Source organism: Clupea harengus, chromosome 3 (genome assembly GCF_900700415.2).
Source record: "Clupea harengus chromosome 3, Ch_v2.0.2, whole genome shotgun sequence".
Lineage (NCBI taxonomy): Eukaryota > Metazoa > Chordata > Actinopteri > Clupeiformes > Clupeidae > Clupea > Clupea harengus.
Window position 1 is genome coordinate 10,117,550 of NC_045154.1, and position 23,816 is coordinate 10,141,365.

Below are 23,816 nucleotides of genomic sequence, written 5' to 3' on the forward strand. Positions count from 1 at the left end.
GCCATTGTTTTGATTAATGTAGTGTTTAATGAGGACATTAGAGGTTTGTATAATGTCATTCCCACAACTCTGGGAATTCTCTTTGTCCTTTCTATGCTAATCAATGTGTGGTGCCAGAGACACCAGCAAGGTGCCACCGTGTCCGCCCATCCTCAGTGTACAATCACACACACACACACACACACACACACACACACACACACACACACACACACACACACACACACACACACACACACACACACACACACACACACACACACACACACACACACACATACATGGGGTGAAAGAATAAAGCATTAAACTCGAGTGAAACAGGCCTAATGAGAGTGCGGGGGTGAAGGGGATTTGTCATTACCTCTTAACATGGGGGATTAAGGCCCCAGCTCAGAGTAGGAAATCTGAAGTGAGAGAAATCTGGATGGTGATTATGGATAAGCCTCCAGCAGAAACACTGTGAGGTTCAACAGGCGGCTCATTCAACATTTACTGTACAGAAGTGAACAGTGAACAGATTTGTGGTCACACACACATACACATAGATGAACGTACACACACACATTTTTTCACAGGTCACTACCTTATACAGGGGAAAGTGGCATGTTGTTGCTTCAGAAATAAAACAATACAACACCAGCTCTGTTTACCTCTGGGATTGATTGACAGAGGAAGAAAACATGATTGACATAATCAAAGTCTGCGTGATTGCCTTTGTCCTGATCTCAGGAGAGAGGGAATACTCAGCACCACTCCTCTGTTCCGTCTTCCCAACCCTGACCCTGCTTTTATTCCTTCCTTCCTTCCTTCCTTCAGTCCTTCCTTCCTGCATTTGTCATTCTATTTTTCACACTCCTTCTCCCTGTCTCTCTCTAATGGACTTTCTCTCATTCCTGTCTAATGCTGTCTAATTCTGTCTTTCTCATTCCTAGATAGTGACACTGTTACTCTCTCTCTCTCTGTGTGTCTCTCTCAGTTTATCTTGACTTCATTTGTAGTGTGTGTGTTCAGTGTTAGGAGACAGTAGTTTGTAGGGGAAAGGGTCAAGGACAGGGTTAATCTATTTTATTTCCTGTTCTGTCAGCCTGTCATTCCAATTTCAGGGGGTGGGGGTGGGGGTGGGGGGGTCTGAGAAAAGGAAGGGAGTTGGGAATCTACACTTCTACACCGAAAGCTACTCTGGATCCCATCCATGTCCCTGATCAGGGCCAAACATGTGCCAGACCGGAGCCACACTCTGGATCTATCTGGGACATTTGTGGTGATATCAGTCAGATTACCCCGCGCTTATCTCCTCTAATCCCGACACAATAGACAAACGCTTCATTCTGATTGCTCTCATGCACGGACAGAAACGAAAATTTAAAACACAACATTTTGATGTCCAGCTAGGCCACACGTGTAAGCAAACGCACACTCTCCATATCAACAGATATTCAGTACTTCCTGTGTGACAATTTGCCATTCAGAAGCTGAGTATTGGTTATTATGGGCTGTATATTTGCTCATATATCCTCTGGATAAACACTGTCCTAATGCTGCTCTCGTTGAATGGACAAATTAAAGAAAGTGATTTTGATGATGTGGCTTATCAAAGTCATTTTCAGTACTTTGTTAATATCTCGCTTTCTTTCAAGAACCAATTCTGGGAAGAACAATTAGTTCTCATTCCAGTGCCCACTAGAACCCTCTGCTTTATCCTAATCAATATTTATTCAGGGAGAATTGAGTGAGCACAGGGCTCTTTTGCAGCAATGCCCTGATTGAGGGTACATAATACAGATGAACAATAAATAAACAAACCATAACAAAAACAAAACAGACAAAGAAGAACAGCGGTCTTAGTTTTCATTGGAACCACTGCAGTATGTAAAGTATTCTCGGAACCTAAGATGGGTTCTTCTGCGTATATTAATGAAGTAATTAGTATGGGGAAAGGAGGAGAGGAGAAGAGAGGAGCGTTCATGCAATGGTGGGGTGGGGGGGTTCACTTTCATCAAAGTGCGTTTTCCTCTTCCTGGAAGTCAGTCAATATGAAAGATGCTGCTTTTTAAATCAGGCCAAGTGAAGAGACCGAAATCTGTGTGTGTGTGTCAGTGTGTTTGTGAAGTATGTTAGAGTGTGTGTATGCATGTATTTATGTGTGTTTCTGTGTGTGTGTGTGTGTGTGTGTGTGTACATTTACTCTATATTTGTGTGTGTGAGAGAGACTTTGTGTCTTTGTGTCTGTATGACTCTGTGACTCCTTTGATGTTAGCATTTGAGGTGGTTCGGCTGTGAAGGGAGGCTTCCTCCATGGTCCCTGGCAACTCAAAGCAGTCCTCTTTTCACTAGATCACACACACACACACACACACACACACACACTAATAATTACAGAGAAACAACCCATTTTACCATAACTCTCTTCTTGACACATCATTTAATAATATTCAACAATGCTGCCTATAATAAAAAGTTATTATTATATTATTATTATCATTATTATATTATTATTATCATTTGCTTGTATACAAGTAGGATGGACCTATGTTATTCTGGTAGATTATTAGAATGAACACAAATAAAGTCACCAGTTCACTGGCACACACCACACAGGCCTGCCGGTACACAAGATGGTAGTGACATCCTAACTGTCCTCGTAGAAATAGGATCAGGCGAGAGGACTGGAGTAAGTGCCTCAGTGATCGAGATGACAGATGTTCAGCGAGCGAACTGTCACAGTGATATAAGGACACCCACACTCATACACACACACACACACACACACACACACACACACACACACACACACACACACACACTCATACACATACACACGCACATTCATACACACTCACACACACACACACAGACACACATACACATACACACACACACACACACACACACACACACACACACACACAAACACACACACACACACACACTGATGGAGAATTAAACATAAGCAGTACTCTGGATTAACTAGTCATGAGCTGTCTGAGATGGATCCTCCAGAGATTCCCAGTCCACAGACAGACTGACAGCAATAAGGATGCACTTACTCTGGTCGGAGCAAAAGCTCAGCTGTACACGGGTAAATGTAGAGGTCTGTACAGTGCATATTATTATTAGTTCAAAGAATGAGTTTCCCTCAGGCTTTTTAAAAGCTTTAAGAGAAAGTTGGAATATGTTGAGGTTGAACAAGAATGGTCTCCACCAGTGACCAGTGCCTTGTTGTACATCTGAAATAAAAACCTAAGGAGATAAGCTATTAACTGATAAGAACATTATTTTGTTTAGACGAATTCAAGTCCAAAACCAACTCTGATACTCTCAAGCAATTAGGATCCCATAATTTGCAAACCTCAGATGAAGCTGATTTAGACTAAGTGGACAGCACAGCCTAAGGCAAATTCATAACAACCAAAGGGGCCAGGACCTAGCCCTCTGAAACACTCCCTGACCAGAGAGTTATCTGTGTGTTTGTTCCCAGTCTTTTTGCTGTGAAAGAGTGCTCTCTCTCTCTCTCTCTCTCTTTCTCTCTCTCTCTCTCTCTCTCTCTCTCTCTCTCTCTCTCTCCGTGGTGATCCCGGTCGACTCCAACTTCTGGCAAATTACCAGGGTTGCCAATTTCTGTGTGAAACCTGATCTGTTTGGGGGCTACAATGAGGGCATTCATTATGCATGGAAGAAGGAGGGAGGTGGGCTTGGAGCTCTACCATCAAGAGATGGAAGGAGGGAGAGGGATAAAGGGAGAGAGACAGGCATTGCGGGAGGCAAGCAAGGTATAAGGTGGAGATGGATAGTGGAAAAGAGAGTGGAATAAAGAGGGGTGGGAGAGTGGAAGTGGACCTGCTGAGAGGGTCCTGCTAGTGTCTGGCCACTTTGATATGAGAGAAGCATTTCCTAGCCATGGGGCAAGGGATGGGGTTTATTGAGTTTTTATTGTCATTGTTTTGGCATCCACTGCTTGATTAGAGTTATAGATAAAAAATAAATACATAAATAAAACCAGCCAAATTGTTGGGTGTGCTTTTGTGTTGGAGAAAGAAATCAAAACCTTCAGGCAGCTTTCAGCGCAAGTAGTGTGATGTGATGTGTGCATCATCTTTCTCTCAGTCTATGGTGTGGGCTAATTAAGTGTGTACTTTTAGCCTATTAGCCACCCAAATTAAAGGCGGTGGATGTGAGCTAGGTTAAGTCATAGCGCCCACAGACATTACCATCCATTATTTCAGGATGCCGTAGCCTACATGAGAAAGGTGCAGCTGTGTAGCTGTGACGCTAGTCAGAAAATTAAGCTCCTCCGTTTAGCCTACAGATGTCTCAGTGACCATCTGTGAGCGATTTGGAGTGCTGTTTTTCCCTGGGCGAGTTTGTATTCCAGCACGGTTTCACAGAGCCTGTGATGTGTGTGTGTCTGTGTGTGAGAGAGAGAGGTCTAAATATAGGCTAGTCCTCTTTCCCAGACTGACAGCCTGCCACTCAAAACCCAGAGCCAGGAGCATCATCCGATGGTCAGCCTCACGTTGCCGCCTCAGACAGTCGTCTCTCAGCAGGCACGGAGATTACAGACGTCTCATCTCTGGTCTGGAAGACAGTCTCAATACCAGCGCTGCTCAGCCAGGCTGCTGTCCCTCAAAGTGAAGGGTTTTACCTGAGGGAAAACCATGGCAGCGTGTTTGGATGTTTATTTGGTTATTTTGAACACCATAAATATCTATCAGGAAGTAGATTTTTTCCTTTAAGAAAATCGTCCTCTAACTATAGAATTCATTAATTCATCCATTCAGTGATCCATTCACTGACAACACACTACAGCTCTTTACAGATACAGGCCTGATGATGTAATGCTGTATAGGTTAATCTCTTTGAAAAGGCTCATTTGTACTGTACTGAATAAGTGGCCACACTCGAGCCACTCCTCTGGTGTTTGTTGCTGTCATTGGGTGTACACTGGCGTGTTTGATCTGTCTCAGAGGACAAAGGGATGAAAGCGTAGAAGGAGGACTGTAGAGAAAAGAGTGATTTACTAATTATCACTCCACAGTTGTCCTCTTTTCATCTATTAATTCGCTTGTGTTTCTTTCTCCGGGGTGTTTCTCTCTCTCTCTCCCTCTCTCTCTCTCTCTCTCTCTCTCTTTCTCTCCCTCTCTGTTCTCTCACAGTAGAGCAGTCAGCACATGTTTTTCTACTAGGTTGACTGCAAAGAGGAACTATGTGTGTGTGTGTGTGTGTGTAATATTGGGATCGAGTGTGTTTGTGTGTTGCCATGTTTATTAGCCTGGCCGTTTCTGTCTTAAGTGAACATCTTAGCTGGGCTTTGCTCAGCTGGGCCTGGGCCTGGGGTACTGAAAGTGTTGATCTGTGCAACTTTGCAACACCTGTTCTCTCAGAACAAAGCACTGTGCTGCCATATCTGCCATACTGAACAGTGTCTTGCAAGATTCCGTAGCTCAAATGCTGATAAAGATGCACGCATTGCCATGGACACAGATTGACTTTTCACAGACCACACACACTAATTAAATGATTTTTTTTTAAATTGCTTATAATAAAATGTATTATTAATTATTTAATATTTTAAGAGGACAGCACATTTTTTCCACAAGCAGGAGGGGGGTCTGTCTTCTGAATAATGTGAAACACACCCTCGCCCTTCTAGCTCTCTTTTTCTAGGACCATCTACCATCTTTCATGTTTAAGATCTTCGGCTTGAACGAATCTTTCAATTTACGGGGGCAAATCTTATCAGATTCCAACCAGGCCAAGAACTTCATCACCGTGAAGGCGGCGGCAGAGCCATTGAGACATTTCTTCCTGTGTTCCATCTCCTGTCTCTGATAGGGGGTTGTAATGCCACGTTTATCTCGTGATATTTTTAACTTGTGAAAGGCACCCATTGATGGTGGGTGCGGGGGGGCACGGGCTGAATGGCACTGTTTGCGTGTAGTGTGACAGACTTGTGACTCCAAACTGAGACCCGTGGCTCCAAGTCTTTATCAGGGAGTCCGACTGAAAGCTTGAATTTCCAGTGGTGCGTGTGTGCACGTCTGTGTGTGTGTTTGTGTTTCTGTTCCTGTGTTTGTGAAGGCCCACATGTGAGTCAGTGTGTGTGTTTCACTTCATGTGTGTGTGTGAGTTTGTGTCTGTGTGTGTCTGTGTGTGTTTGCTTTATAGAATTTTCAATGACTCTGCAGGTGTCACAGTGCCTGGCTTCCTTTTCAATATCTTTGGTTAAAATGGAGGCGCACGCGCTGTGCTTTGTAGTAGTGCTCCAACAGCAGCTCTGCGTGCTAACGCCACGGTTGGAGCGTGTTCGGAAGATCAACACATTGGAAACTCAGCCAGCCCGTTCATTCAGGAGAGGTGGAAAGTCAGAACGGCTGCTGATCCTTTCTGCCCGCCTTTCTAACTGTCATCCATGTGGTGCCGCCGTGCCGCGCTTCGCTTTGTGCCGGGGTAGGAGAGAGAGAGGAGGGAAACGGTGGAGATTGTGAGCGCTGAGTGAAGCGTGAACTCTGAAACAACAAGCGGCGACCGTGAACTGTGAAGCAACAAGGGCGCCTCAGTGAACTCGGCGTAAGGTGAGACTGGCAGGATCCTGGCAGAGGCAGAAAACAGTGTTGCATGGTCACAAACACACACTTAGGTACACACACACACACACACACACACACACACACACACACACACGCAGATCCCTACATGCTTCAGTGAACTCTTGGATCATAATTTATATATTTCAGAAAGAACAGATGGTGCCATTTGTGCTCAGTCTCATTTCAGGCGACTCATTACAGCATTGGTTGTCAGACAGTTCTCCGATGCATTTAGCTGTGTGGAGGTCATTATGTGATCTGTCCGATTGTCAAAATTATTTTTCTTTCATTCGCATTGTAGTACCGCTTGGCCATGTCTGCAGTCAACATAGTGTGTGTGACTGGTGTACGCACCCTTATGTGGAGTGAGGGGTTGTGTGTGTGTGATACAGTGCAGAGGACGATACCCAACATAGAGCTGACACAAACACACACGCACACACACACACACACACTCTCTCACACACACACACATACACACAGACACAGACACAGACACAGACACAGACACAGACACAGACACAGACAGGACAGAAGTTTTCTGCGAAAACCAAAGGCTAATTAGTTTCCTTTCACAACCTTTTTTTTCTTGAGGATTAAACATATTATTATCACTCCCAAATAATGTAATGTCTGTTGAATTGAAGCGGGGTGGGGGAGAGAGAGAGAGAGAAAGAGATCAATAGACAGAGTGAGACAGAGAGTTAGTGTGTTAGAGAGAGAGAGAAAGAGCAATAGACGGAGTGAGGCAGAGAGTGAGTGTGTAAGAGAGAGAGAGAGAGAGAAAGAGCAATAGACGGAGTGAGGCAGAGAGTGAGTGTGTGTGAGAGAGAGAGAGAGAGAGAGAGAGCAATAGACGGAGTGAGACAGAGTGAGTGTGTAAGAGAGAGAGAGAGAGCAATAGACGGAGTGAGACAGAGAGTGAGTGTGTAAGAGAGAGAGCGAGAGAAAGAGAGCAATAGACAGAGTGAGACAGAGAGTGAGTGTGTAAGAGAAAGAGCGAGAGAAAGAGAGCAATAGACAGAGTGAGACAGAGAGTGAGTGTGTAAGAGAGAGAGCGAGAGAAAGAGAGCAATAGACAGAGTGAGACAGAGAGTGAGTGTGTAAGAGAAAGAGCGAGAGAAAGAGAGCAATAGACAGAGTGAGACAGAGAGTGAGTGTGTAAGAGAAAGAGCGAGAGAAAGAGAGCAATAGACAGAGTGAGACAGAGAGTGAGTGTGTAAGAGAGAGAGAGAGAGCAATAGACAGAGTGAGACAGAGAGTGAGTGTGCAAGAGAGAGATAGAGAGAGAGCAATAGATGGAGTGAGACAGAGAGTGAGTGTGTAAGAGAGAGAGAGAGAGAGTGGAAGAGCAATAGACAGAGTGAGACAGAGAGTGAGTGTGTAAGAGAGAGAGAGAGAGAGAGAGAGAGCAATAGACGGAGTGAGACAGAGTGAGTGTGTAAGAGAGAGAGAGAGAGCAATAGACGGAGTGAGACAGAGAGTGAGTGTGTAAGAGAGAGAGCGAGAGAAAGAGAGCAATAGACAGAGTGAGACAGAGAGTGAGTGTGTAAGAGAGAGAGCGAGAGAAAGAGAGCAATAGACAGAGTGAGACAGAGAGTGAGTGTGTAAGAGAGAGAGAAAGAAAGCAATAGACAGAGAGTGAGTGTGTAAGAGAGAGAGAGAGAGAGAGAGTGGAAGAGCAAGACAGATAGGATGTGGACCAGCTCACTGCTGGCTAGGACTGAAGTGACTCTCAGATTACACACCCCTCCCTCCTGTCTTTTGAAGAGGGTCAAGAGAGAGGAGGAGGAGGAGAGGATAAGAGGGAAAGAGAGAAGAGGTGGAATAAGGAAAAAGAAGAGAAAAGATGCAGGGGAGTGATCTCCAGTGAATTACACAACACGCAAGCAATGGAGCTGCCATGGCTCTGATGACCAGTCCAGTAACAGCACAGATGACCAGTGGTTTGATCTGTTTGTTTCCCTCTCTCTTTTTCTTTCTTTCTGTCTCGGTCTCACTCACTCGCTCTCTCTGAGTTTGTTATCTACCCTCACACCATTGTCTCCTCCCGACACACACACACACACACACACACACACATACTCTTTCTCAACTTTAAACTGATTCCCAGTGGAATACTAACACACACAGTTGCAGTTGAGTGTTTATGAATATTTGATGGACTGCAGACATGACCTCAGTCAGATCAACATAGTGTGTCCAGAGCAAAAAACACACACACACACACACACACACACACACACACACACACACACACACACACACACACACACACACACACACACACACACACACACACACACACACACACTTACACACACACACACACACACACACACAGCTTTCCGCAGTTGGCCAGACACCAGGGAAGTGGCAGAGGTCTGTGATTTCCTTTATGTGAGTCAGACCAGCTTTAGTGTTTGTCCTTACATTTGTACTTCTGTGTGTGTGTGTGTGTGTGTGTGTGTGCACATGTGTGTGACTGTGTCCTGCTTCAGTCGTTTATAAGAACTTCCATTAGTGTGTCACTCTCTATCCTCTCTCGTCATAAACACATTAGCACGCACACACACACACACACACACACACACACATACACACACACTGGAGCGACCCAAAGGAAAGTCACTGTCATCAGACCACAGTATTAGCAAAGCAAATAGACAGTCTCACTGTGTGCTCAGACTGATGTAAATCAGATTATACACACACACACTCATACATGAACACATTCAGACTGCCCGTTCTCTATACAAAAAGTATGAATGAAGAGACAAACAAATAAACATCTGTGACACGTGTTACACTTGTCTAGGGTGGGACTAAAGGATTTCCTGGCTACGCAATAAAGCCGTCTCACACAGGTTTGTATTGCTGCTCGTGTCAGGTTGCTCTGCCAGGGACCTGAAGGGGTGGTGTGTGAACGTTCAGTGTGACAGCCTCCTCCTCATGCACACACAAACATTGGTGCGCCTCCATCCCCATGCACACACACGAACACACACTCGCTCCCCTGACATGCTCATAAACTCACACACACACACACGTACACACACACACACACACACTTACACAGCTCCCTCTCACACTTTCTCACCCACCTCTCCAGCTCATAGATAAGACCAGCTCTGCTGGGACATGTGCAGCCACACAGGAAACCAACCCAGACGTCTCTCTCTCTCTCTCTCTCTCTCTCTCACTCACTCTCCCTCCCTCTTTATCTACATCTCTCTCCCTCTCTGTCTCTCACTCTCCCATCCTCCTCTAATTATCCCTCTTTCTTCTTTCACATGAACTATCTGTCATTATCTGCTTTTCCCCACAGACATCTTGCTACTATCACTGTCTATGTAATAGAGGATTGGAGAATGATTCATGAAATAATGCTGGACATTGAATGATGAAATGAGGATTACATTTGGATAGGGTTCCTTAGAGTTCGTTGAGTGTCAGACTTTGGCCAGACATTTAGGATCCTGGAAAGCAGTAGAAACACACAGACACGCACACACACACACACACACACATTTGTGCACACACAACTTCTCAGTTGGAAAACCAGCAGATTGAAGTTTTATAAGAGATGTGTATATGTGTGTTGGAGGCTTTTTCACCACCACCTGAAAACTGAAGCAACTAAAACACTAGCTTACTTACTCTTACGCTTTCCAGTGTGCAGTTTCCCTGACTGTGTTTGGTCTAAAAATCAGTGCTTTTAAGCATTATTGAGTAACAGAACATTATTGGACAGTAGGTCTGGAACCCCAGGAAGAGGTTTGTGTTTAGTCAGTTCAGTTGCCACCACCATGTTTGGCAGTTTATTTTCAGTGAGTTTTGAACTCGTCCACACACATAAAAACACACCCACATTTACACATTTTTATACCCATGTAAATACAAGCAAGCACAGACCTTATACAAAACAAAGTCAAAATCCCCCTAGACCCTCCCAGATGCAGTTGGTCATCAGCAGCTAAAAGCCCTCTGACTGTTTGAGTGTACAGAGTGCAGGGAGCCGGTGCCAGCTAGAGAGAGGAAGGGGGAGGTTAAGGAGAGAGGGAGCGAACGAAACAGAGGAGAGAAGGGAGGCAGAGCGAGAGAGGGAGGGAGGCAGTCACGCAAAGGAGAGCTGACTAAAGCAGAACCATGTGTGGCCTCCCTTCTGTATTCACATTAATACCAAAGGGCTTTTTCTCCTTCTTTTTCTATTTATTCCCTTCTTTTTGTGTGTCTTCTTCCCTCAATGTCTTTTCACTCAGAAATGCTAATAGCAGTGTTTTTAAAATAACTTATTGAGGCGACTGTTTGTGTGTGTGTGTGTGTGTTAATGTGCATGTCAGCATGTGTGTATGGGCATGTCTCTTTACTTGTGTTTAAGGTCGGGGAGTCAGTAATTTGACTCTGATAAGGAGAGCGGAGTAATTTACTTTCTTGAAGCTGGTTTTAACGTTAAACATTTGACTACATCGGTACATTGACCTATGGATCGATCTAAGTGTACCATGAACCGGTCGATGGTCCGATTCTAAAGTTACGTTGACTGAAGCTTTGCTGCTTATTCTAGTTTAGTATAAATTAGAATTAAGTGCAGAAGACTCACTGATTTAACGTTACAAGTCATATTACTTTCAAAATAATGACCGCCTCTCATTTGCTTATAAATCTGCACAGCCTCCCGCGTTGACCTTTTACGAGAATAACGTTAGCGTCATGTCAGTGGTATATAATGGTCAGTCGTCAAATAAAACCCATCCACAATTAACTTGTTGCAAAATCGAGTGAAAGACACACACTATGCTGTCTACAGTCGAAGATGCAACAATGTTTTGGTTACATTAGCATTCCAAAAACGGATACCACCATTTGATTAATGATGCTGATCCCGACTTGTCAAAACTGATGCGTAGGGTTGGGTACCGAGAACCGGTACCAATATGGAACCGGTTCCAATACAACCGGTACCTACCCGGACCGAAATGCAACGCAGATTTCGGTGCTTCATTTCGGTGCCTGAGCCAATTGAACACGGTCGCTAGGCAGATTCTGTGGGGCACATGTAAAACTGCCCCAGCTCCCAATGTAAACTTTGTTCAGTGTCGCTCACGCTCATTGGTGTTTTCATAGCAACAGTCTTATGACAGTGAAGAGCAGGCAAGCACAAACAAAACTAGCCATCAACCTTTTAACAGAGAAAATACCGAAAGGTAAACGGTCAAAAGTGTGGCTGTATTTCGCACAAAAAGATTCAAACAACGCAACGTGCAGCAAATGCAACAAAATAATTTTGTGAAAAGAGGGGAGAGAAGGCAAGTGTCAACGGCAGATCAGCAACCGAAGACTGAAAAATATACGGAGATGACAGCTAAACTGCCAACGGTAGTCTCTTAAAGGGGCAGTACACATTTTCTCGTACTCAGTGTGTTCAAGTAACAAGATTAACTATAAACAAGATAGAAAAGATAGGTATAAACAAATCATAAAATGGTGAAATTTCATGAAATAAATGCAAACAAAATAATACATTTTTGACTCCAAAGGCAAATATGCTCATATTTTTGCAAAAGAAGTTTAAAGCTCTTTGTATTTATTTATATTTATTTAAGTATACTATAAACTGTTGTTTACAGTTAATATAATGTTCATAGTTTGAAGTTAAAAAGTTTGAAGCTGTAGTTGGAAGCCAAGTGTTTTGTATGTATTTATATTTATAATATACTTTAACAGTTAATATATTGTTCAATTTGAAGAAAAAAAATTGCCTTGGCAATAAAAAAAGCCTTGCTGAAGTATTGAAGCTGTAGTGTGTGTACAGAGTGTGTGTGTGTGTTTTGTATTTATTTGTATTTATTTAAGTATAGTCTAAACTTTTGTTAACAGTTCATATATTATTTAAGTTTTAAGTTAAAAAGTGTTTTGTATTTATTTATATATATATAATCTACTTTAAACAGTTCATATATTTGGCAATAAAAAAAGCCTTTCTTAAATGTCGTCAATCGTAATTTTTTTTTTTTTATATAAAAGTATCGGTTCCGGCACCGTTTAGGCACCGGTATCGTTTTAAAAGTATCGGTTATGTACCGGTATCGGATCAAAACCAAACGATACCCATCCCTACTGATGCGTGCAGCTCAGCACACACTGTGTGGACTCACACAGTGTATGTGTGTGTGTGTGTGTGTGGTAAACTTCTTTATTGCAGTATATTGGATGAAGCCATGTCTTCAGTCAGTCTATACGCTGTAACTATCTAAATGTACACATAGCCTACAACAGGTAATGTTACAGAAAGCAGATAACGTTAGCTGCTTAGGGTGCAACAGACATTATAGCCTTAGCTGTGTGCTAACCATACTAATGTCTAACTTCACCCTTACCATAACTACACCCCTCCAGAACAACCCCACACAGCAGATCACAGATTCCTCTCATCCTGTCCTTGTCCTATCTCTCTGCGAACCGTTCCAAAATGTTCCGGGGTAGTGTGCACAGGCTACACATAACAATGGACTGTTTTGATTGGCTTTAGCTCAGCAGCTGAGTGGAAGGGTGACACTAATCTAGAGTTGTCCATAGATATTATTATGTATTTATTTTTGTTCAGTGTCACTGAGGCTTTGCAAACTTAACGAATTGCAATAAACTGAAAGGCTAAAGACTTCTGTGTTTCTCATAATATTTTTGTATTTAATAGAGACAGACAAAATTTTGTCTAACTGTGTGTAAAAGTGATAAACACAGTGACATGTAATAACCATCTACCCATTCATTTCTGAGCCCTCTATCTCACACACCTCTTCTCTTTGCATAGCAGCTTGATCCAGAGCATGAGGATATCTCTTTCAGTTATATGTGTATACAGGTGTGTGTTTAAAGGCCACAGTATGCAGCAATTTGCTATTTTTGAGGTGTGTTTTTATAGGCAGCTAGTTTTAGTATTATCTTCAAATTAATGTGTTTGGACACACACAGGACTGATAAACACCTATGCACTATGTAGGGCCAGTTAGCATGCTAGCAAGCTTTTAGCAGTGCTAATTGTACTGGTGTTTGCTGGTTGTTGTAAGACAGAGACACACCAACCCGACATCAAAGAACTAGCAGCGACAAAGGTAATTTGTTACGTCGCCTCATGTCGCCTGTGTCGGGAGTCCAAGGGGCTTTCCCAAACCTGTGTCGAGAGTTTGAGATACATTTAAATTCCGCTGAACTGCCAATCAGAGTCATCTCTCTCACTGATGTGCTCCGCCTTTCACCATGCTCAATTGGCCCGCAAAGCCACAGACAGAGATAGTTCGCTCAGTAGTTTTACCCCAAAACTTCTTACTGATGCTTTAATGTGTGTGTGCATGCATGGCATGGCCTATCTGTCTGTACTGTTGCAGTGTGTGTCTGTGTTTGATCTGTGGCTGTGCTGCAGAAAAGAGGATCATGTTCAGACTTTTTTTTTTTCACACTCCCCAGAACTTTTCATAAAGGCCTGATCTCATCTTCACCTCTCTACTGCTGATCTGGGGAGGATTGCCAAGGGCAACTTACATGAGGGAGCATTAGGGCATTAGGCCCACTTGACCGTGCAGACCAGGCAGTGTACGTGTCCAGTGGCTGTTTCTTCTCTCGTGATTGGACAAGCCCAAAATTAAGTGACCAGTCAGAGAAGTAGTTTTGTCACTGTCAGAATCAGAGCAGTCAGAGATGGGAAAAATGAGAGAGAGAGAGAGGGAAGGAGAAATAGAGAGAGGGAGAGAGAGACAGAAAGAGAGAGAGAGAGACAGAAAGAGAGAGAGGGAGAGCGAGACAGAAAGATATGTCCTTGGAACATGCAGCATGGTAATTGTGCTGCTTAACATCTCTCTTCACCCTGCTTTGATGTAAACTGTAAGGCCCCCACCATGGCTGTCTTTTCGTTTATGGTCCTCTCATTTTTATCATTCGTTCATCATTCTGGTTTCTTCCCTTGTTTCTCTCTCCAGTGCTACTGAAATGTCCCCCCCCTTGTGCACCCCAGTCTCTCAGTGTGCTCTCATCTCTCCTCTCTCTGTCCCTTCTCTATCTCTCTCTTCCATTTCTCTGTCTCTCTATCTCTCTCTCTTTCTCTCTCTCTGCTGCCCTATCTCTCTCTGCTTGTCTTTCAGTGTCAGTAGAAGTGTTGGATAAACTGGCAGCTCTTTAGGCAGTAAGTTGAGCTGTTAGCTGTGGAACGTAGATAATGCGAGAGAAACCTGTTTGCCAGAACTAAGGAACGGGATCCCAGAGAGAGAGAGAGACGATGACTGATCCTGAGATGGTGCATCTGCCAGTTCCCCCAGAGAAACAATTTTAAGCCCAAACATGCGTTTAAGGTGGCCAATGACCTTTTAGAATGTGATGAAGGAACATCAAAGCAAACATGATGTCATTCTATCACTATGGTTACAAGAATAGCATGAGTGACAGGTAGAGGTAATTATAGAGAGAATGTTGTGGAGATATACAAACAAGCAAAGGTGTGAGTAAACACTGCACAGTGGAAATGTTTTAATAACACTAAGGCATTGGTTATAAGAAATGGGTGTGCAATGGGAGAAACAGTGGGAGGAAGGAATGAAATAGGCTAAAAAGGCAAGGCCAGGAAGAACACAAAGGGACATACACAGACTAGAGAAACAGTACTAATGGGGAAAGAGCCTTCCACCCTTTCCTCTGAACTGAAAACTACTCCCATGAATTATATTCTCCTGTGATGAGTGTGTGCAGTAGTGTTGTGCTGGTCATATGGGAATCTTAAAGTGGCGACCCCCTCCCTAGCTCTTGCATATTAAACATCTCACATGCATCTCCTGTTGGAAGCTTATGTAAACACACACACACAAACACACACACACACACACACACACACACACACACACACACACACACACACACACACACAAGCACACTCAAAACAGAAGAGGCACAGAAGAGGCACTCTCACACCTATAGGGAGGGTGTTTCATCAGTCTTTTGATAAGGAGGCTATGGTGTAATTACTAAGCAATAACTAATTCATAAATGAAATTCCCTCTGCGTTGTACCTGAATGGATTTCCGGGTTCTAATGAGGTTGAGGGAGCTGATTGCAGTCGCCTTCCCACACCTCAGCCCTCAGGAGGATGTGCACACACACACACAACGGAACTCTAATCGACTCAATGGAAGGTGCCTAATGCCTCCTGAAAAAGTGTTTGCTCATCTGGTTCCTCTGAAGATGCCTGCTTCACTAAAGCACATCGGAGCATCGAAATCCATTGTTATATTGTTTTGTGTTTCCAATTCCATGGGTTCCGTGGGTTTTCATTGTTTCATTCTTGTGATTTCCTTTAATTGGCAAGATCTTGTTTTGAATTCATCCCAAAGAACACTACAAATCATTTTTACTAAAACATGACCCAGCAAGACTGGGTCCTCTGGTGCATCGGTGTCCCTGTGATGTATTGCTCCTACTGTATGTAGTGCAGTGATCCCAGTTAGAATGGCACAGATGCTGCCTTCTTTATACTACTGCTGTTTAAATACAAGTTCGGAATTTAGAAATGACTGGTGTTACTTGTAGTTATGCACACCCACTGAGACACACACACCCTGATCACCACCTGGCCACTGACTAAGCCAGTGCTATCTGATATGATCTTCTCAGTCTGATGTGTGTGCGTGTGTGTGTGTGTGTGTCTCTGGTTAATTGATATGCCCAACAATGGTGGGTGCTGATGCATGACATGAGCGTGCAATTGTCAATGACACAGTGTGTGTGTGTGTGTGCAATTATCAGAACGCATGAGAGTTACTTGTGGGGCCTGTGTTACTAAATGAGCCACTGAATAACCTTGTCTTTCGATGTAGCCTGTTTGTCCAATACCTCAAGGGAGTTCACCACTTGTGTGCAACCTTGTAGACATGTGAACATTTGCGCAGAATGCTTGTGTTTGTGTGAGTGTGTGTTTATGTGTGTGTGTGTGTGTGTGTGTGTGTGTGTGTGTGAGACAGATGGCAATACTGGGCATTCCCCTGCTCTGTCACTAAGGCCCCTGGTCTCAGGTGAACACTACACTCGATATCTGTTTGCTGGCTAAAAAGCGCTTTGTGTGTGTGTCTGTGTGTGTGTGTGTGTGTGTGTGTGTATCTGTGTGTGTGTGTGTGTCTGTGTGTTTGTTTGTGTGTGTGTTTGTGTGTGTGTGTGTGTGTGTGTGTGTGTGTGTGTGTGTGTGTGTATGCTTAAGAGGGAGAGCAGGGCGCCTGCTGTCCGTCTGTTAGCTGAAGAGTGCTTGTCATTATTCAAGATGGCAGCCCTGCACCTTGCCTCTATCAATTACAGAATGGATAAGAAGAACCACTGCCCTTTTGTGTGTGTGTGTGTGTGTGTGTGTGTGTGTGTGCTTGTGTGTGTGTGTGTGTTTGTGTGTATGTGTGTGTGAGAGAGAGAGACATAAAGAGACAAAGAGAGAGTGTTTTAAGGCAGGGGTTCCCAACCTTTTCGACTCCGAGGCCCAACTTTTCGTATTTGTAACAGGTCGGGGCCCAACAGACACCCCACTTATCTATATTCCATTAGGTTAATTGAATCTATAATCCATTAATTCTAATTAATAAGTGATTGTTATGTGTCACAAAAAGCAACATCAGCACCTGCTACAGGTGGAAGCCTAGAAATTAATACAAGAAAATCTAACTCTAGATATTGCATCAAAATTGTATTGTGCACCAGAAAACAACATAAAACCACACAGAGCATTTTTAGTCCAAAAGAGTTTTGAAACAAAGGAACTTAATTGCAGTAGGCCTAGGCCTATTTGTGCACAGCAAACAAGCAAGGAAATAAAACCAGAATAGACCCAAAACATAGCATGCACTCAAAACAAGTGATGAAACATGCAAACAAGACCACTCAGCTAGGCCTAATTGAAATAGGTGATGCTTCAGACGTTCAAATAATGTTCAAATAAATAGGTTCAAATAGGTCAATATAATGATTAAAATAATTGAAATAATGATTTAAATCTGTGGCTGCAATCTATTATCAACATAAATAGCACCGAGCATAGATGTTAAAATGGAAGTAGCCTAGCAGCTGCCAACATAATACGGGCACTATCAGTGCCTAAAGTGGTCAGTTTGCCACTTATCTCCCATCTGTTTGAGACGTCGATGAATTCCTCTGCATAGTTCTCCGCTGTATGTCGCGCCTGTTTTTTTGTTTTTACTTCCAATGCAAAAGATCTCAATTTCCATACATTGTCAATAAAATGAGCTGTGACACCCAGGTAATTGTCATTGCTGGCTGACTGACGTCCAGTTGTCACCAGTAAGGCCGACGCTGGCAGTTTGTTCGAGGAGCTGATTTGTTCGTGCTCTCTCGCTGTCATACAAGGAATGTATGCGAAACACAATGATGGCCCTCGACGGTAAATCGTAGGGATTGTCCCCTGAAGCAATTCGAATCACCTCAGTCAGCCCACCGTCCTCAACTATGTTGATGGGCGGACAGTCACCGGCAACCTAAACTGCGTAAGCGTTGGTAACCTTATCACGGACTGGTCTAGTTATTTTCCTAGCGAAGTCGTGGAGTGTGGGTTGGTGACCTGGGACTGCTTTATGTCAGGTGCTTTGCATTAAGGTGATAACTTAAAGACGAGCTGCTTCTGTGATAGCTACATTCAGCTTGACAAATGCTACATACAACTTTAGTTTTGTCGAGTGTTCCGTCATTTTTACTCTTAAACAGAAACTTTCCGCCCAACAATCCCTCTGCTCTCTCCATCTTCAACTATCGGCTCGGTCTCTCCTATTTAACTGACTGCAGGTACGCGGCGGTTTCATAGATTAACGCGTTAACTTTGACAGCCCTAATTAATATTGTTCTCAACCAAAAATAATTTCTTAGTGGAAAATTCGTTAAAAAAAAAAGAAAAAAATCTGAAACATTTTCGCAGCCCACTGGATGGTGCTCCGCGGCCCACCAATGGGCATGGGTTGGGAAACCCTGTTTTAAGGAACAGTGTTGTTCACATGTCTCTGAATACCATTGGTAATGGTGTTTGCACACACAGAATAATATGAGTCTTCAGCATTAATAGTTTAGTTTAGATTAATTGCCCCAGAAACAAGTCAAACATTCATTCAGTTGTTTCAATTTTCCTATTTCACAGCTAGGCTATATTTAGCAGAGAGAATGTACTTATGTAGGTCATTTTGATTGTTTTAAACAAAATGCCAGTCATTAAGACATTTTGGCAAGATATTCCTGGCAGTAATTGTACCTCTCCAACACCACTCAAGTAGCCTTCATTCCAGCCCTGTATACCATAGTGGTAATTTTGGAAATAATAATGCAAAGCTTGTCTTTCAGGGAATTTCTGTCAGCCGGTCACAATTGTATAGCCTATCCCAAGAATACTCAATTGTGTGGTCGTGCATAATAATGTCAGACTCCACGGTTCTTACCACTGGAGCATTTCAATCTCATTGGCCAGAGGAAGAGTATGATATCAGGACCCCCCCCCCCCACACACACACACACACACACATTTAACCAGACTCTCGGTCATATCTCTTTATGATCTGAGTGGATTTATTTTGGAGTTTGCGGATATCTGGGCTCCCTCAGGACCTGCCATAGAAGATTGAGTTTGTGCAGGCCATTAGTGTGATATCATCTGCTCCCAGGCAATTCAGTTCAATAGAGTTTTATTTATATAACGTCACTAACAATTAAAATTACAGAGCCCAAGGCCTTAAACCAAAGCCGTAACCCTCTAGAGCAAGCACTAAGGCAATGGTGACAAGACCTTCCTTTTAAACTTTGAGCAGAACCCACCTTGTAAAAAAGGGGCGGGGGGCTGAAAGGTAGGTAGGAGGAGGAGAAGAGAGAATCAGAAGCAAGCAGATTCATTTGTATTCATATCAGGATAAAACACATTAACATAAATACAGCAAATATACATGATTCATACAAGATTCCAGTATACATACAAGTTGGTATTGCCAATGATGGCATTCATTTTGATATCATGGGTAAATAGGCTGGCACACAGTGCAAGAGGTATCATAAGCAGAGGAGAAACTGCATAACAGTTTGGTGGGAATGGGCAGCTGTAAACAGAGGGTTTCTACAAGTGGATCGGGTGGAAAGACTGCAGCAGCATCCCACAGTAGAGATCTAGCGTAGGTGAGGAAGAGAAGAGACAAAGTGAGTGAACAGAGCTAGGTTGCCTTATATGAGTAGATGTAGGTTACGGTGATGAGGAGCAATGTTATAACAGCCATTATAAAACAATTGGGTTCTATTGAATTATTTAGCTGTTTCTGATTGGACAAGAGACGTTCCATGAGTTGGAATATCCCAGGACATCCCAACTCGGACTTTTCACAGCTAATAATAAATCACTCCGCGATGAAACATTCTATAGCACGTTGATACAATTAAGCGATAACCGTTAATTCAAAGTTCTTATAATTCCAGGCAACAACACCCGTGGGAATATCCCTTACCTACCCCACTCGCACTCGTACTATATTGCTTAATTAGCATTTGCAAGCAATGGCTACTATATGGGAGAGACAGGTTAGTAAACAGAATATCAGTCATACACACACACAAAGATTTTGCATTGATATCTCAGTGTCTGAACCACGCACAGCCTTATTATTAAAACATCACTTTCATACTATGGCATGCTACAGGCTATCCTTTGGGAGTATGAACCCAGGTTAGGGTAAGGGTAGGAACTGGATATGAACCCGGGTTTGGCTAAGGGAAGAAACTGGGATGCAAACCCTGGTCCCCATAGGTGCCCAAAGAGAACAACAAGTAATATAGCCACTTCATCAGTATCAATGGCATAGCACAACATGACATACGTACAGAGAGAAAGAGGTAGAAGGAGAGGTTGTCTAGCATGGTTAATGGGAAGTATGTTACGGTTGGTGCCAGGTCTTGATGCATCATTCCTAACTATAGGAGACACTAAAGAGGACTGTATTTAGTTTAGACTGAAAAATGGAAAGTGTGTCCACTTCTCGGATGGAGATAGGAAGATTACGCCACAGTAGGGGGGCTCCATAGCTAAATGCTCTGCCTCTTATTGTGCTTTGTGATACTCTTGGAATTACAAGACCTGCACCCTGGGAACAAAGGGGTAGTAGGGGGCAATTCATTTCTTGTCATTTGGAGCTAGGCCATTTAGACCTTTGTATGTTAGAAGTTACTTTGAAATGACTTTGAAACCAATTCTGCCTATGACAGGGAGCAAATGTAGAAAGGGAAGTACAGGTGAAATATGGTTATATTTTTTCAGAGTAGCAGGATTCTGTAGGCCTATTAAGTTGGAGGCTCTAGTGAGTTGTTGCTACATCTAGACAGGAGAGCATTGCAGTAGTCGAAATGCATGGATTCATTTTTTTCTGCATCTTGAAGGGATAGGACTTTTCTGATTTTGACAATATTGCGTAGATGAAAAAAATATGTCTTAGAGATCTGTTATATGTGTAAGTTGAATGAGAGGTCTTGGTCATTAGTTACACCAAGTTCTTTGACACTTGTGTTGGATGTTAGTGAGATGACATTGAGTGTGAGGAGATGGGAGGATGGTGTCATTCTAATATGTTTAGGGCCTGCAATCATAAGCCAAGACCGAGATGCTGTGTGTGTGTATACCATCAGACAGAGCCTATATTCTACCTATGACAGGAGCACACCAAGGCTAAAAGGAGAGTCAATGTACAGTCTTCCTTAAGATGGGACTGCTGATGGGACAGTGACTCGATATTCCTGGACAATACCCTTGTTTCATCCACTGGTGCGATGGTGGATAGCCACTCCATTGTCCAGTATGTTGGTCTTTGGTGGATTTAAGCTGTGTACTTCTTAAAAAGTGCATCAGAATCCCAGGAGAGGAGAAGAGAGGGGCTCTGTGTAAGGAGATGTGTGCCAATAGACCATCTCTACCATATTTTTCTGTAATGCCAACTCTGAATGATAAGAAAAGGCCTGGCTGTCTTGTTTGTCATTGGTGCCACGATTCCCCATTTACTGATAGATATAGGGAGCAAAGCTATGAGAAGAAACACACATGGGGGGTATAGGGGCGACTGAGGCGACTGCCAGTCTGTCATCTGCAGTGCCAGTAGGCCTGTATCTCCCAAGATTGCTCTGGGGAATCCCCTCAAGTGTAAGGCAGGTATGGGGGATCATGTCTTTGCTGCTACCTTAACCCGATATGCATTCCTGCTTGCTCAGCACCACTCCCTCTTCAGCAAGTGAGAACTCGAATAACATACTATGTTGTGCTGGAAGTTCGGGAGACGGAGGAGAGGTTAGTGAGGAGAGAGAGAAGAGACCCAGGGCTGGAGTCTGGCGGTGTTGAGTCACCGCTCGCCCATAAAACCTGGCCACAGAACAGACGAGAGCTGCGGCGCCCCCTCCACTGTGAGGCCAGCACTTCTCACTCCAGAGATGGAGAGAGGGCAAGGAGAGGCCGATCAAAGGAAACAGGTGAGCCTAGAGAAGCCGAGAAAAGGAAAAAGGAAAGAAAAGTCACTTTTCTGAAATGGTCCTTCAGCTCATTTTGTCAGAGAGGATGGTTCTCTGCCACTTTTTTCTACATTAGACCCAATCATTAGACTGAAAGGGAGGGAAAGGACATCTCCACACGTCTCTTTTTTCTTTCTTTCTTTCTTTCTTTCTTTTTCACTCCATAAGGGAGTCTCTGTATGTTATTGCCAAGCACTGCTGCCAGTGCTACCCAGCTGCAAGTGCGCACAGGGCACTTCAAATGCTTGGCACGACAGATGCTTGTGAGAACACACACACATACACACACACACACACACGCACATCCACACTCCCTCAGTCACTCCCACTTTTTAAAAGTGTAGGGCTGGATTTTTTGCTTTATTTTGTAGCGGCCCGCGGCGAGGGAACACGCCGACCCCATTAAGGTGCCACAGGAGATGATTGTGCTCTGTTTTCTTCCTTGCTCCGCCACAGCCGGTCGCCCCAGAGTCTCAACATGCTAATGAACAGGCAGCCGGAGGAGCAGAGGGAGAGGAGGAAGAACAGATTTCTCCTGTCATCCTCCTTATCTCTCGTCTCTACTCCGCAGTGGCCCCTGTGCTATCTCCACTACAGATCCACTGCACTGGTGGTCAGAGGAAATGGACTGGGCCGTGGCTGGATGCTTAGCCATGTTGTTTACGCATCCATGACCCAGATCCACTGAAAAAAATACTGTTGGTACCGTAACAAAGAGTTGTAGTGGATCAAGGAGAAAAAATACTGGTTTGGCAGCCAAGTCAGTGTTTTTTTTTTGTATGTTATTCACAGATGAACAAGAAGGCGCCTCAATGAACACAAAGCATAAGGCTTCACTCTCTTCACTTGGTGTGTGTTTGTGAGTCAAAAATAAATGCTTTTGTGAGTGTGGGGGGGGGGGGTATTATTTCTAAGTGTGTGTGTGTGTGTGTGAGAGAGAGAGAGGGAAAGTGTGTGGGAAATGGTTTGTGAGAGAGTGTATGACGTGTTTGTGTATGTGAGAGAGATGTGTGTGTTTGTGCACAGCGTCAGTCTGCTGACTCACTGTTCGAGGCGAGCGTTTGTTGTTGTGAGCTGGCCATCCGTAAGACATGTTCCCCTCGTCTGACAGTCCATCTTCCAAGGCTCTGAAACTCCGCAGCTCGTCCGCATATCAAAGCAGGTCGTAAATGTGCCTCTCGTTATTGAGTATTTTTAGCTCCAGCTGTTTCTCTTTTCAACTCACGAGTACATGAGCTGTCTGCCTCAAGTGTGAGTGTGTGTGTGTGTGTGTGTGTGTGTGTGGACTGCTTTATTGCTGGGTTTCAGTCTTCCTGGTCCTCATCAGAGGTCCCAGCATAATCCTTTGCCAAAATCTGATCATAACCATAGCCATCATAATGAATCCAAGGGACCAGAGCACTTCAAACAAACACATCAAAACACATGAGCTTTAGAAAGTACAATTGAAGACATTGAAACCTAATCATGGAATAGAATTAGACTAAGACAAAACATTTCAGGGAAACAGTGAAGACTAAACAGAACAGAAATAAAAATCAAATGGAGACAATAGACAAACAGAACGATGGATCTGCGCCCTGGCTGCGTGCTTGCCCTTTACTTAGACGTCCCTGAGGGCAACATTAGTGCCATGCGCTGCCATGCCAGGCGCTGCCCTGTGCTCTGAAAGCCCGTGTGCCA

The 23,816-nt window shown here is 43.7% G+C and overlaps 1 protein-coding gene across 1 annotated transcript in view; it reads left to right on the forward strand.

Moving 5' to 3' along the window:
* Positions 1 to 23,816, forward strand: part of si:ch211-1e14.1 (UPF0606 protein KIAA1549) — a 73,003-nt gene that overhangs the window by 12,734 nt on the left and 36,453 nt on the right. The window lies entirely within an intron of this gene.